The sequence below is a fragment of the Aegilops tauschii genome, chromosome 7, assembly GCF_002575655.3.
Source record: "Aegilops tauschii subsp. strangulata cultivar AL8/78 chromosome 7, Aet v6.0, whole genome shotgun sequence".
Taxonomy (NCBI): domain Eukaryota; kingdom Viridiplantae; phylum Streptophyta; class Magnoliopsida; order Poales; family Poaceae; genus Aegilops; species Aegilops tauschii.
In genome coordinates this window covers 79,889,294-79,904,293 of record NC_053041.3, presented here as the reverse complement: position 1 = coordinate 79,904,293, position 15,000 = coordinate 79,889,294, and positions in this window count along the sequence as shown.

Here is a 15,000-nt window from a genome sequence, read left to right as displayed (position 1 = left end):
CCACTTGCGAAAGTGAGATCTGATAGAGATAATATGATAAGATAATATTTTTGATATTTTTATGATATAGATTGGAAAAGTAAAAGATGCAAATAAAAGTAGATTGAAAGCTTATATGATAAAAGATAGACCCGGGGGCCATAGGTTTCACTAGTGTCTTCTCTCGAGATAGCATAAGTATTACGGTGGGTGAACAAATTATTGTCGAGCAATTGATAGAATTGATCATAGTTATGAGAATATCTAGGCATGATCGTGTATATAGGCATCACGTCCGTGACAAGTAGACCGAAACGATTCTGCATCTACTACTATTACTCCACACATCGACCGCTATCCATCATGCATCTAGAGTATTAAGTTCCTGAAGAACAGAGTAACGCATTAAGAAAGATGACATGATGTAGAGGGATAAACTCATGCAGTATGATATAAACCCCATCTTTTTATCCTCGATGGCAACAATACAATACGTGCCTTGCTGCCCCTTCTGTCACCGGGAAAGGACACCGCAAGATTGAACCCAAAGCTAAGCACTTCTCCCATTGCAAGAAAGGTCAATCTAGTAGGCCAAACCAAACTGATAATTCGAAGAGACTTGCAAAGATAACTTAATCACACATAAAAGAATTCAGAGGAGATTCAAATATTTCTAATAGATAAACTTGATCGTAAAGCCACAATTCATCGGATCTCGACAAACACACCGCAGAAAGAGTTACATCGAATAGATCTCCAAGAAGATCGAGGAGAACTTTGTATTGAGATTCAAAGAGAGAGAAGAAGCCATCTAGCTGATAACTATGGACCCGAAGGTCTGTGGTAAACTACTCACAACTCATCGGAAGGGCTCTGGTGTTGATGTAGAAGCCCTCCGTGATCGATTCCCCCTCCGGTGGAGCACCGACAAAGGCTCCAAGATGGTATCTCGTGGATACAGAAGGTTACGGCGGTGGAAATAGTTTTTCGTGGGCGCTTCTGATGTTTTTGGGGTACATGGGTATATATAGGAGGAAGAAGTAGGTCGGTGGACGCTCGAGGGGCCCACGAGACAGGGGGCGCGCCCAGTAGGGGGGGCGCGCCCTCCACCCTCGTGGTCGCCTCGATTGTTTCTTGGCTTGCACTCCAAGTCCTCTGGATCACGTTTGTTCCAAAAAGATCGCTCCCGAAGGTTTCATTCCGTTTGGACTCCGTTTGATATTCCTTTTCTTCGGAACACTGAAATAGGCAAAAAACAGCAATTCGGGTTGGGCCTCCGGTTAGTAGGTTAATCCCAAAAATGATATAAAAGTGTAAAGTAAAGCCCATAAACATCCAAAACGGGTAATATAATAGCATGGAACAATCAAAAATTATAGATACGTTGGAGACGTATCAAGCATCCCCAAGCTTAATTCCTGCTCGTCCTCGAGTAGGTAAATGATAAAAACAGAATTTTTATGTGGAATGCTACCTAGCATAATTCTCAATGTAATTTTCTTTATTGTGGTATGAATGTTTAGATCCACATGATTCAAAATAAAAGTTCATATTGGCATAAGAAATAATAATACTTCAAGCATACTAATCAAGCAATCATGTCTTCTCAAAATAACATGGCTAAAGAAAGTTCATCCCTACAAAATCATATAGTTAGGTCGTGCTTCATTTTCGTCACACAAAAATGCTCCCATCTTGCACCAAGCAATTGTTTCATACATAAATAATCTCAAACTTTTTCAACTTTCACGCAATACATTAGCGTGAGCCATGGACATAGCACTATGGGTGGAATAGAATATGATGATGGGGATTGTGTGGAGAAGACAAAAATGAGAAAGTCTCACATTGACGAGGATAGTCAACGGGCTATGGAGATGCCCATCAATTGATGTCAACATGAGGAGTAGGGATTGCCATGCAACGGATGCACTAGAGCTATAAATATATGAAAGCTCAACAAAAGAAACTAAGTGGGTGTGCATCCAACTAGCTTGCTCACGAAGACCTAGGGCATTTCGAGGAAGCCCATCGTAGGAATATACAAGCCAAGTTCTATAATGAAAAATTCCCACTAGTATATGAAAGTGATAACATATGAGACTCTCTATATGAAGAACATGGTGCTACTTTGAAGCACAAGTATGGAAAAGGATAGTAACATTGCCCCCTTTTTATATATTTTTCGGGCCTTTCTTTTTTTGGCCTTTCTCTTCTTTTTTTATTTGGGGACAATGCTCTAATGATGATCATCACACTTCTATTTATTTACAACTCATGAATTACAACTCAAAAACTAGAACAAGATATGACTCTATATGAATGCCTCCGGCGGTGTACCGGGATGGGCAATGAATCAAGAGTGACATGTATGAAAAAATTATGCATGGTGGCTTTGCCACAAATACGATGTCAACTACATGATCATGCAAGGCAATATGACAATAATGATGCGTGTCATGATGATGAACGGAACGGTGGAAAGTTGCATTGCAATATATCTTGGAATGGCTATGGAAATGCCATAATAGGTAGGTATGGTGGCTGTTTTGAGGAAGATATAAGGAGGTTTATGTGTGATAGAGCGTATCGTATCACGGGGTTTGGATGCACCGGCGAAGTTTGCACCAACTCTCAAGGTGAGAAAGGGCAATGCACGGTACCGAAGAGGCTAGCAATGATGGAAAGGTGAGAGTGCGTATAATCCATGGACTCAACATTAGTCAAAAGAACTCATATACTTATTGAAAAAATCTACAAGTCATCAAAAACCAAGCACTACGCGCATGCTCCTAGGGGGACAGATTGGTAGGAAAAGACCATCTCGTCCCCGACTGCCACTCATAAGGATGCACAATCTAAGAACACGTCATGTTTCAAATTTGTTACACAACTTTTACCATACGTGCATGCTACAGGACTTGCCAACTTCAACACAAGCATTCTTTAAATTCATAATTACCCAACTAGCATTACTCTAATATTACTGTTGGGGATCGTAACAGAATTTTAAAATTTCCTACGCATCACCAAGATCCATCTATGGAGTATACTAGCAACGAGGGGAAATGAGTGCATATACATACCCTTGTAGATCGCGAGCGGAAGCGTTCTAATGAACGGGGTTGATGGAGTCGTACTCGCCGTGATCCAAATCACCGATGACCGAGTGCCGAACGGACGACACCTCCGTGTTCAACACACGTACGGAGCAGCGATGTCTCCTCCTTCTTGATCCAGCAAGTGGGAAGGAGAGGTTGATCGAGATCCAGCAGCACGACGGCGTGGTGGTGGATGTAGCGGGGATCTCGGCAGGGCTTCGCCAGACTTCTGCGAGAGGGCGAGGTGTTGCAGGGGGAGAGGGAGGCGCCAGGGGCTGTGTTATTGCTTCCCTCCCTCCCCCCACTATATATAGGCCCTCTGGAAGGGGGGGCGCCGGCCCTGGAACCCATTTATGGGGGGGGGGGGGGCGGCCAAGGGGGGAGGGGGGTGGCTTCCCCCCAAGCCAAGAGGGGCGCCCCCCACCCCTAGGGTTTCCAACCCTAGGCGCAGGGGGAGGCCCAAGGGGGGCGCCCCAGCCCACTAAGGGCTGGTTCCCTTCCCACTTCAGCCCATGGGGCCCTCCGGGATAGGTGGCCCCACCCGATGGACCCTCGGGACCCTTCCGGTGGTCGCGGTACAATACCGATAACCCCCGAAACTTTCCCGGTGGCCAAAACTGGACTTCCTATATATAATTCTTCACCTCCGGACCATTCCGGAATTCCTCGTGACGTCCGGGATCTCATCCGGGACTCCGAACAACTTTCGGGTTTCCGCATACTCATATCTCTACAACCCTAGCGTCACCGAACCTTAAGTGTGTAGACCCTACGGGTTCGGTAGACATGCAGACATGACTGAGACACCTCTCCGGTCAATAACCAACAGCGGGATCTGGATACCCATGTTGGCTCCCACATGTTCCACGATGATCTCATCGGATGAACCACGATGTCGAGGATTCAATCAATCCCGTATACAATTCCCTTTGTCAATCGGTATGTTACTTGCCCGAGATTCGATCGTCGGTATCCCAATACCTTGTTCAATCTCGTTACCGGCAAGTATCTTTACTCGTACCGTAATGCATGATCCCGTGGCTAACTCCTTATTCACATTGAGCTCATTATGACGATGCATTACCGAGTGGGCCCAGAGATACCTCTCCGTCACACGGAGTGACAAATCCCAGTCTCGATCCGTGCCAACCCAACAGACACTTTCAGAGATACCCGTAGTGTACCTTTATAGTCACCCAGTTACGTTGTGACGTTTGGCACACCCAAAGCACTCCTACGGCATCCGGGAGTTGCACGATCTCATGGTCTAAGGAAATGATACTTGACATTGGAAAAGCTCTAGCAAACGAACTACACGATCTTTGCGCTATGCTTAGGTTTGGGTCTTGTCCATCACATCATTCTCCTAATGATGTGATCCCGTTATCAATGACATCCAATGTCCATAGTCAGGAAACCATGACTATCTGTTGATCAACGAGCTAGTCAACTAGAGGCTTACTAGGGACACGTAGTGGTCTATGTATTCACACATGTATTACGATTTCCGGATAATACAATTATAGCATGAACAATAGACAATTATCATCAACAAAGAAATATAATAATAACCATTTATTATTGCCTCTAGGGCATATTTCCAACAGTCTCCCACTTGCACTAGAGTCAATAATCAAGTTACATTGTGATGAATCAAACACCCATAGCGTTCTGGTGTTGATCATGTTTTGCTCTAGGGAGAGGTTTAGTCAACGGATCTGCTATATTCAGGTCTGTATGTACTTTAGAAATATCTATGTCTCCATTCTGAACACTTTCACGGATGGAGTTGAAGCGACGCTTGATATGCCTGGTCTTCCTGTGAAACCTGGGCTCCTTGGCAAGGGCAATAGCTCCAGTGTTGTCACAGAAGAGAGTCATCGGGCCCGATGCATTGGGAATCACCCCTAGGTCGGTAATGAACTCCTTTATCCAGACTGCTTCCTGTGCTGCCTCTGAGGCCGCCATGTACTCCGCTTCACATGTAGATCCCGCCACGACGCTTTGCTTGCAACTGCACCAGCTTACTACCCCTCCATTCAAAATATACACGTATGCGGTTTGTGACTTCGAGTCATCCAGATTTGTGTCGAAGCTAGCGTCGACGTAACCCTTTACGACGAGCTCTTCGTCACCTCCATATACGAGAAACATATCCTTAGTCCTTTTCAGGTACTTCAGGATATTCTTGACCGCTGTCCAGTGTTCCATGCCGGGATTACTTTGGTACCTTCCTACCAAACTTACGGCAAGGTTTACATCAGGTCTGGTACACAGCATGGCATACATAATAGACCCTATGGCCGAGGCATAGGGGATGACACTCATCTTTTCTCTATCTTCTGCCGTGGTCGGGCATTGAGCCGTGCTCAATTGCACACCTTGCAATACATGCAAGAACCCCTTCTTGGACTAATCCATATTGAACTTCTTCAATATCTTGTCAAGGTACATACTCTGTGAAAGACCAATGAGGCATCTTAATCTATCTCTATAGATCTTGATGCCTAATATATAAGCAGCTTCTCCAAGGTCCTTCATTGAAAAACACTTATTCAAATAGGCCTTTACACTTTCCAAGAATTCTATATCATTTCCCATCAATAGTATGTCATCCACATATAATATGAGAAATGCTACAGAGCTCCCACTCACTTTCTTGTAAACACAGGCTTCTCCATAAGTCTGTGTAAACCCAAACGCTTTGATCATCTCATCAAAGTGAATTTTCCAACTCCGAGATGCTTGCACCAGCCCATAGATTGAGCGCTGGAGCTTGCATACTTTGTTAGCATTCTTAGGATCGACAAAACCTTCCGGCTACATCATATACAATTCTTCCTTAAGGAAGCCGTTAAGGAATGCCGTTTTGACGTCCATTTGCCATATCTCATAATCATAGAATGCGGCAATTGCTAACATGATTCGGACGGACTTCAGCTTCGCTACGGGTGAGAAAGTCTCATCGTAGTCAACCCCTTGAACTTGTCGATAACCCTTAGCGACAAGTCGAGCCTTATAGATGGTCACATTACCATCCGCGTCTGTCTTCTTCTTAAAGATCCATTTATTTTCTATGGCTTGCCGATCATCGGGCAAGTCAGTCAAAGTCCATACTTCGTTTTCATACATGGATCCTATCTCGGATTTCATGGCTTCTAGCCATTTGTCGGAATCCGGGCCCGCCATCGCTTCTTCATAGTTCGAAGGTTCACCGTTGTCTAACAACATGATTTCCAGGACAGGGTTGCCGTACCACTTTGGTGCGGAACGTGTCCTTGTGGACCTTCGAAGTTCAACAGTAACTTGATCCGAAGCTTCATGATCATCATCATTAACTTCCTCCCCAGTCGGTGAAGGCACCACAGGAACATCTTCCCGCGCTGCGCTACTTTTCGGTTCGGAAGGGGTGACTATCACCTCATCAAGTTCCACTTTCCTCCCACTTAATTCTTTCGAGAGAAACTCTTTCTCCAAAAAGGACCCGTTCTTGGCAACGAAGATCTTGCCTTTGGATCTGAGGTAGAAGGTATACCCAATAGTTTCCTTAGGGTATCCTATGAAGACGCATTTCTCCGACTTGGGTTCGAGCTTTTCAGGTTGAAGTTTCTTGACATAAGCATCGCATCCCCAAACTTTTAGAAATGACAGCTTAGGTTTCTTCCCAAACCATAATTCATACGGTGTCGTCTCAACGGATTTCGACGGAGCCCTATTTAAAGTGAATGCGGCAGTCTCTAAAGCATAGCCCCACAATGAGAGCGGTAGATCGGTAAGAGACATCATAGATCACACCATATCCAATAGAGTGCGATTACGACGTTCGGACACACCATTTCGCTGAGGTGTTCCAGGCGATGTGAGTTGTGAAACGATTCCACATTTCTTTAAGTGCGTACCAAATTCATGACTTAAATATTCTCCACCACGATCTGATCGTAAGAACTTTATTTTTCTGTCACGTTGATTCTCAACCTCACTCTGAAATTCCTTGAACTTTTCAAAGGTTTCAGACTTGTGTTTCATTAGGTAGACATACCCATATCTACTTAAGTCATCAGTGAGAGTGAGAACATAACGATATCCTCCGCGAGCCTCAACACTCATTGGACCGCACACATCGGTATGTATGATTTCCAATAAATTGGTTTCTCGCTCCATTGTTCCGGAGAACGGAGTCTTGGTCATCTTACCCATGAGGCATGGTTTGCATGTGTCAAATGATTCGTAATCAAGAGACTCCAAAAGTCCATCTGCATGGAGCTTCTTCATGCGCTTGACACCTATGTGACCAAGGCGGCAGTGCCACAAGTATGTGGGACTATCGTTATCAACTTTACATCTTTTGGTATTCACACTATGAATATGTGTAACATCACGTTCGAGATTCATCAAGAATAAACCATTGACCAGCGGGGCATGACCATAAAACATATCTCTCATATAAATAGAACAACCATTATTCTCGGATTTAAATGAGTAGCCATCTCGAATTAACGAGATCCAGATACAATGTTCATGCTCAAAGCTGGCACTAAATAACAATTATTGAGGTTTAAAACTAATCCCGTAGGTAAATGCAAAGGCAGCGTGCCGACGGCGATCACATGGACCTTGTAACCATTCCCGACGCGCATCGTCACCTCGTCCTTCGCCAGTCTCCGCTTATTCCGCAGCTCCTGTTTTGAGTTACAAATATGAGCAACCGCACCGGTATCAAATACCCAGGAGCTACTACGAGTACTGGTAAGGTACACATCAATTACATGTATATCACATATACCTTTGGTGTTGCCGGCCTTCTTGTCCGCTAAGTATTTGGGGCAGTTCCGCTTCCAGTGACCACTTCCCTTGCAATAAAAGAACTCAGTCTCAGGCTTGGGTCCATTCTTTGACTTCTTCCCGGCAACTGGCTTACCGGGCACGGCAACTCCCTTGCCGTCCTTCTTGAAGTTCTTCTTACCCTTGCCCTTCTTGAACTTAGTGGTTTTATTTACCATCAACACTTGATGTTCCTTTCTGATCTCCACCTCCGCTGTTTTCAGCATTGAATATACTTCAGGAATGGTCTTTTCCATCCCTTGCATATTGAAGTTCATCACAAAGCTCGTGTAGCTTGGTGGAAGCGACTGAAGGATTCTGTCAATGACCGCGTCATCCGGGAGATTAACTCCCAGCTGAGACAAGCGGTTGTGTAACCCAGACATTCTAAGTATGTGCTCACTGACAGAACTATTTTCCTCCATTTTACAGCTGAAGAACTTGTCGGAGACTTCATATCTCTCGACCCGGGCATGAGCTTGGAAAACCATTTTCAGCTCTTCGAACATCTCATATGCTCCATGTTTCTCAAAACGCTTTTGGAGACCCGGTTCTAAGCTGTAAAGCATGCCGCACTGAACGAGGGAGTAATCATCAGCACGTGATTGCCAAGCGTTCATAACGTCTTGGTTCTCTGGGATGGGTGCTTCACCTAGCGGTGCTTCTAGGACATAAACTTTCTTGGCAGCTATGAGGATGATCCTCAGGTTCCGGACCCAGTCCGTATAGTTGCTGCCATCATCTTTCAGCTTGGTTTTCTCTAGGAACGCGTTGAAGTTGAGGACAACGTGGGCCATTTGATCTACAAGACATATTGTAAAGATTTTAGACTAAGTTCATGATAATTAAGTTCATCTAATAAAATTATTCAATGAACTCCCACTCAGATAGACATCCCTCTAGTCATCTAAGTGAAACATGATCCGAGTTAACTAGGCCGTGTCCGATCATCACGTGAGACGGACTAGTCAAGATCGGTGAACATCTCCATGTTGATCGTATCTTCTATACGACTCATGCTCGACCTTTCGGTCTTCCGTGTTCCGAGGCCATGTCTGTACATGCTAGGCTCGTCAAGTCAACCTAAGTGTATTGCGTGTGTTCCGAGGCCATGTCTGCACATGCTAGGCTCGTCAACACCAGTTGTATGCGAACGTTAGAATCTATCACACCCGATCATCACGTGGTGCTTCAAAACAACGAACCTTCACAACGGTGCACAGTTAGGGGGAACACTTTCATGAAATTATTATAAGGGATCATCTTACTTACTACCGTCGTTCTAAGCAAATAAGATGCAAAACATGATAAACATCACATGCAATCAAATAGTGACATGATATGGCCAATATCATTTTGCTCCTTTGATCTCCATCTTCGGGGCGCCATGATCATCCTTGCCACCGGCATGACACCATGATCTCCATCATCATGATGTCCATCATCGTGTCTTCATGAAGTTGTCACGCCAACGATTACTTCTACTTCTATGGCTAACGCGTTTAGCAATAAAGTAAAGTAATTTACATGGCATTATTCAATGACACGCAGGTCATGCAAAATAATAAAGACAACTCCTATGGCTCCTGCCGGTTGTCATACTCATCGACATGCAAGTCGTGATTCCTATTACAAGAATATGATCAATCTCATACATCACATATATCATTCATCACATCTTCTGGTCATATCACATCACAAGGCACATGCTGCAAAAACAAGTTAGACGTCCTCTAATTGTTGTTGCAAGTTTTTATGTGGCTTCTATAGGTTTCTAGCAAGAATGTTTCTTACCTACATAAACCACAACGTGATATGCCAATTTCTATTTACCCTTCATAAGGACCCTTTTCATCGAATCCGTTCCGACTAAAGTGGGAGAGACAGACACCCGCTAGCCACCTTATGCAACTAGTGCATGTCAGTCGGTGGAACCTGTCTCACGTAAGCGTACGTGTAAGGTCGGTCCGGGCTGCTTCATCCCACAATACCGCCGAAACAAGATAAGACTAGTAGTGGCAAGAAGAATTGACAACATCTACGCCCACAACTGCTTTGTGTTCTACTCGTGCATAGTAACTACGCATAGGCCTGGCTCATGATGCCACTGTTGGGGATCGTAGCAGAATTTTAAAATTTCCTACGCATCACCAAGATCCATCTATGGAGTATACTAGCAACGAGGGGAAAGGAGTGCATCTACATACCCTTGTAGATCGCGAGCGGAAGCGTTCTAATGAACGGGGTTGATGGAGTCGTACTCGCCGTGATCCAAATCACCGATGACCGAGTGCCGAACGGACGACACCTCCGCGTTCAACACACGTACGGAGCAGCGACGTCTCCTCCTTCTTGATCCAGCAAGGGCGAAGAAGAGGTTGATCGAGATCCAGCAGCACGACGGCGTGGTGGTGGATGTAGCGGGGATCTCGGCAGGGCTTCGCCAAGCTTCTGCGAGAGGGAGAGGTGTTGCAGGGGGAGAGGGAGGCGCCAGGGGCTGTGTTATTGCTGCCCTCCCTCCCCCCACTATATATAGCCCCCCTGGAAGGGGGGGCGCCGGCCCTGGAACCCATTTATGAGGGGGGGGGCAGCCAAGGGGGGAGGGGGGGTGGCTTCCCCCCCAAGCCAAGTGGGGCGCCCCCCACCCCTAGGGTTTCCAACCCTAGGCGCAGGGGGAGGCCCAAGGGGGGGCACCCCAGCCCACTAAGGGCTGGTTCCCTTCCCACTTCAGCCCATGGGGCCCTCCAGGATAGGTGGCCCCACCCGGTGGACCCTCGGGACCCTTCCGGTGGTCGCGGTACAATACCGATAACCCCCGAAACTTTCCCGGTGGCCAAAACTGGACTTCCTATATATAATTCTTCACCTCCGGACCATTCCAGAACTCCTCGTGACGTCCGGGATCTCATCCGGGACTCCGAACAACTTTCGGGTTTCCGCATACTCATATCTCTACAACCCTAGCGTCACCGAACCGTAAGTGTGTAGGCCCTACGGGTTCGGGAGACATGCAGACAAGACCGAGACACCTCTCCGGTCAATAACCAACAGCGGGATCTGGATACCCATGTTGGCTCCCACATGTTCCACGATGATCTCATCGGATGAACCACGATGTCGAGGATTCAATCAATCCCGTATACAATTCCCTTTGTCAATCGGTATGTTACTTGCCCGAGATTCGATCGTCGGTATCCCAATACCTTGTTCAATCTCGTTACCGGCAAGTCTCTTTACTCGTACCGTAATGCATGATCCCGTGGCTAACTCTTTATTCACATTGAGCTCATTATGATGATGCATTACCGAGTGGGCCCAGAGATACCTCTCCGTCACACGGAGTGACAAATCCCAGTCTCGATCCGTGCCAACCCAACAGACACTTTCAGAGATACCCGTAGTGTACCTTTATAGTCACCCAGTTATGTTGTGACGTTTGGCACACCCAAAGCACACCTACGGCATCCGGGAGTTGCACGATCTCATGGTCTAAGGAAATGATACTTGACATTTGAAAAGCTCTAGCAAACGAACTACACGATCTTTGCGCTATGCTTAGGTTTGGGTCTTGTCCATCACATCATTCTCCTATGATGTGATCCCGTTAGCAATGACATCCAATGTCCATAGTCAGGAAACCATGACTATCTGTTGATCAACGAGCTAGTCAACTAGAGGCTTACTAGGGACACGTAGTGGTCTATGTATTCACACATGTATTATGATTTCCGGATAATACAATTATAGCATGAACAATAGACAATTATCATGAGCAAAGAAATATAATAATAACCATTTATTATTGCCTCTAGGGCATATTTCCAACAATTACTACATCCATATCTCAAAACAGTTGTCAAGTATCAAATTGATCATAGCCTCCAATTCACTTCCTATGATAGTTTTTATTATACCCAACTTGGATGCCCATCATTCTAGGACCAATTTTATAACCATAGTAAGTACCATGCTGTTCTAAGAGACTCTCAAAATAATATAACCGAAGCATGAGAGATTAATAATTTCTACAAAATTAAGCCACCGCCGTGCTCTAAAAGATATAAGTGAAGTACTAGAGCAAAACTATCTAGCTCAAAAGATATAAGTGAAGCATATAGAGTATTCTAATAAATTCTAATCATGTGGGTTTCTCCCAAAAGGTGTGTACAGCAAGGATGATTGTGGTAAACAAAAGATCTAAGACTAATATCATACAAGACGCTCCAAGCAAAACACATATCATGTGGTGAATAAAAATATAGCTCCAAGTAAAGTTACCGATAGACGAAGACAAAAGAGGGGATGCCTTCCGGGGCATCCCCAAGCTTAGGATTTTGGTCATCCTTGAATATCTTGGGCTGACATGGGCATCCCCAAGCTTAGGCTCTTGCCACTCCTTGTTCCGTGATCCATCAAATCTTTACCCAAGACTTGAAAACTTCACAACACAAAACTCAACAGAAATTCTCGTAAGCTCCGTTAGCGAAAGAAAACAAAACACCACATCAAGGTACTGTAATGAACTCATTATTTATTTATATTGGTGTTAAACCTACTGTATTCCAACTTCTCTATGGTTTATAAACTATTTTACTAGCCATAGATGCATCAAAATAAGCAAACAACACACGAAAAACAGAATCTGTCAAAAACACAACAGTCTGTAGTAATCTATAACTAACGCAAACTTATGGAACTCAAAAAATTCTACCAAAATAGGACGACCTAGATAATTTTTTTATTGATCTACTGCAATTGGAATCAGTATTTTATAACGTTCTGGTGATTCTAAACAATTGTTTTCATGAACAGAAAGTTTCTGGAATTTTCAGCAAGATCAAAGTAGTTATCATCCAAGAAGATCCTATAGGTTTAACTTGGCACAAACACTAATTAAAACATAAAAACACATCTAAACAGAAGGTAGATGAAATATTTATTACTAAACAGAAGCAAAAACCAAAAACAAAAATAAAATTGGGTTGCCTCCCAACTAGCGCTATTGTTTAACGCCCCAAGCTAGGCATAAAAGTGAGGATAGATCTAAGTAGTGCCATCTTTGGCACTCAATTCTTTAATAGAGCACTTATAATCTTTAGGATTATCTTTCTTTTTAGCAATGACTAAACTCCTAGGAAATAAATCAAGAAATTCATTTGTGGCAAAAGGTTCCTTTATGATAGAGAAACAACTGGGGTGAACACTTATTGATTTGAGATCCGCATTTTCCTTACTAGAAGATTCACCCTTATTTTTAGGAACATACATTAATTTGGAAATTTTAGTAGGCGGAGTGGAAGTATTTTTCACGGATGAAAAGGCAGCCCCTAAGTTGGTAATGATATCCTCAAGTTTACCGCTTCTTGAAATTTTTTGATCTATTCTTTCGTTAACTATAGGTTCTTTATCCGTAAAACTTTTCAGAGTAGCTCCAACTTTAGATCCAAATTGGATGATTTGATTGTGGATCTTTTTATCCAAATTTTCAATTAACTCAACAGTAGCAACTTTATCTTCAATAATTTCAAGCCTTTGCATCACATGTTCTAAAGTTAAGATAGTTCCATTAACCAAGAGAGGTGGTGGACCAAACAAATCTAACATAGCATTATAGGCTTCAAAAGTGTGGCTACCCAAGAAATTCCCTCCGGTAATGGCATCAAGAATACATCTATTCCAAGGAGTAATGCCTACATAAAAATTGCGAAGAAGGACGGAAGTAGATTGCTTCCTAGTAGATCTATTTTGAGCATTGCAAATTCTATGCCAAGCATCCTTTAAATTTTCTCCCTCCCTTTGTTTAAAATTGAGAACCTCATGATCGGGAGTGTTAACGATAATAGGAGGACTAGCCATAGCGACATGCACACAAAAGAAAAGCGAAAGAGAGAGGAGATTGGGAAAGAGAGGGCGAATAAAATGGCAAGGGTGAAGCGGGGGAGAGGAAAACGAGAGGCAAATGGCAAATAATGTAATGCGAGGGAGATGAGTTTGTGATGGGTACTTGGTATGTCTTGACTTGAGCAAAGACCTCCCCGGCAACGGCGCCAGAAATCCTTCTTGCTACGTCTTGAGCTTGCGTTGGTTTTCCTTGAAGAGGAAAGGGTGATGTAGCACAGTAGCGTAAGTATTTCCCTTAGTTTTTGAGAACCAAGGTATCAATCCAGTAGGAGGCTCCTCAAAAGTCCCACGCACCTACACAAACAAACAAGACCTCTCAACCAACAAAATAAAGGGGTTGTCAATCCCTTCACGGCCACTTGCGAAAGTGAGATCTGATAGAGACAATATGATAAGATAATATTTTTGGTATTTTTATGATATAGATTGGAAAAGTAAAAGATGCAAATAAAAGTAGATTGAAAGCTTTATATGATAAAAGATAGACCCGGGGGCCAGAGGTTTCACTAGTGGCTTCTCTCAAGATAGCATAAGTATTACGGCGGGTGAACAAATTACTGTCGAGTAATTGATAGAAGAGTGAATAATTATGAGATTATCTAGGCATGACCATGTATATAGGCATCACGTCCGTGACAAGTAGACCGAAACGATTCTGCAGCTACTACTATTACTCCACACATCGACCGCTATACAACATGCATCTAGAGTATTAAGTTCATGAAGAACAGAGTAACGCATTAAGAAAGATGACATGATGTAGATGGATAAACTCATGCAATATGATATAAACCCCATCTTTTTATCCTCGATGGCAAACTTATATGATAAAAGATAGACCTGGGGGCCATAGGTTTCACTAGTGGCTTCTCTCAAGATAGCATAAGTATTACGGTGGGTGAACAAATTACTGTCGAGCAATTGATAGAAAAGCGAATAATTATGAGATTATCTAGGCATGATCATGTATATAGGCATCACGTCCGTGACAAGTAGACCAACTCCTGCCTGCATTTACTACTATTACTCCACACATCGACCGCTATCCAGCATGCATCTAGAGTATTAAGTTCATAAAGAACAGAGTAACTCATTAAGAAAGATGACATGATGTAGAGGGATAAACTCATGCAATATGATATAAACCCCATCTTTTTATCCTCGATGGCAACAATACAATACGTGACTTGCTGCCCCT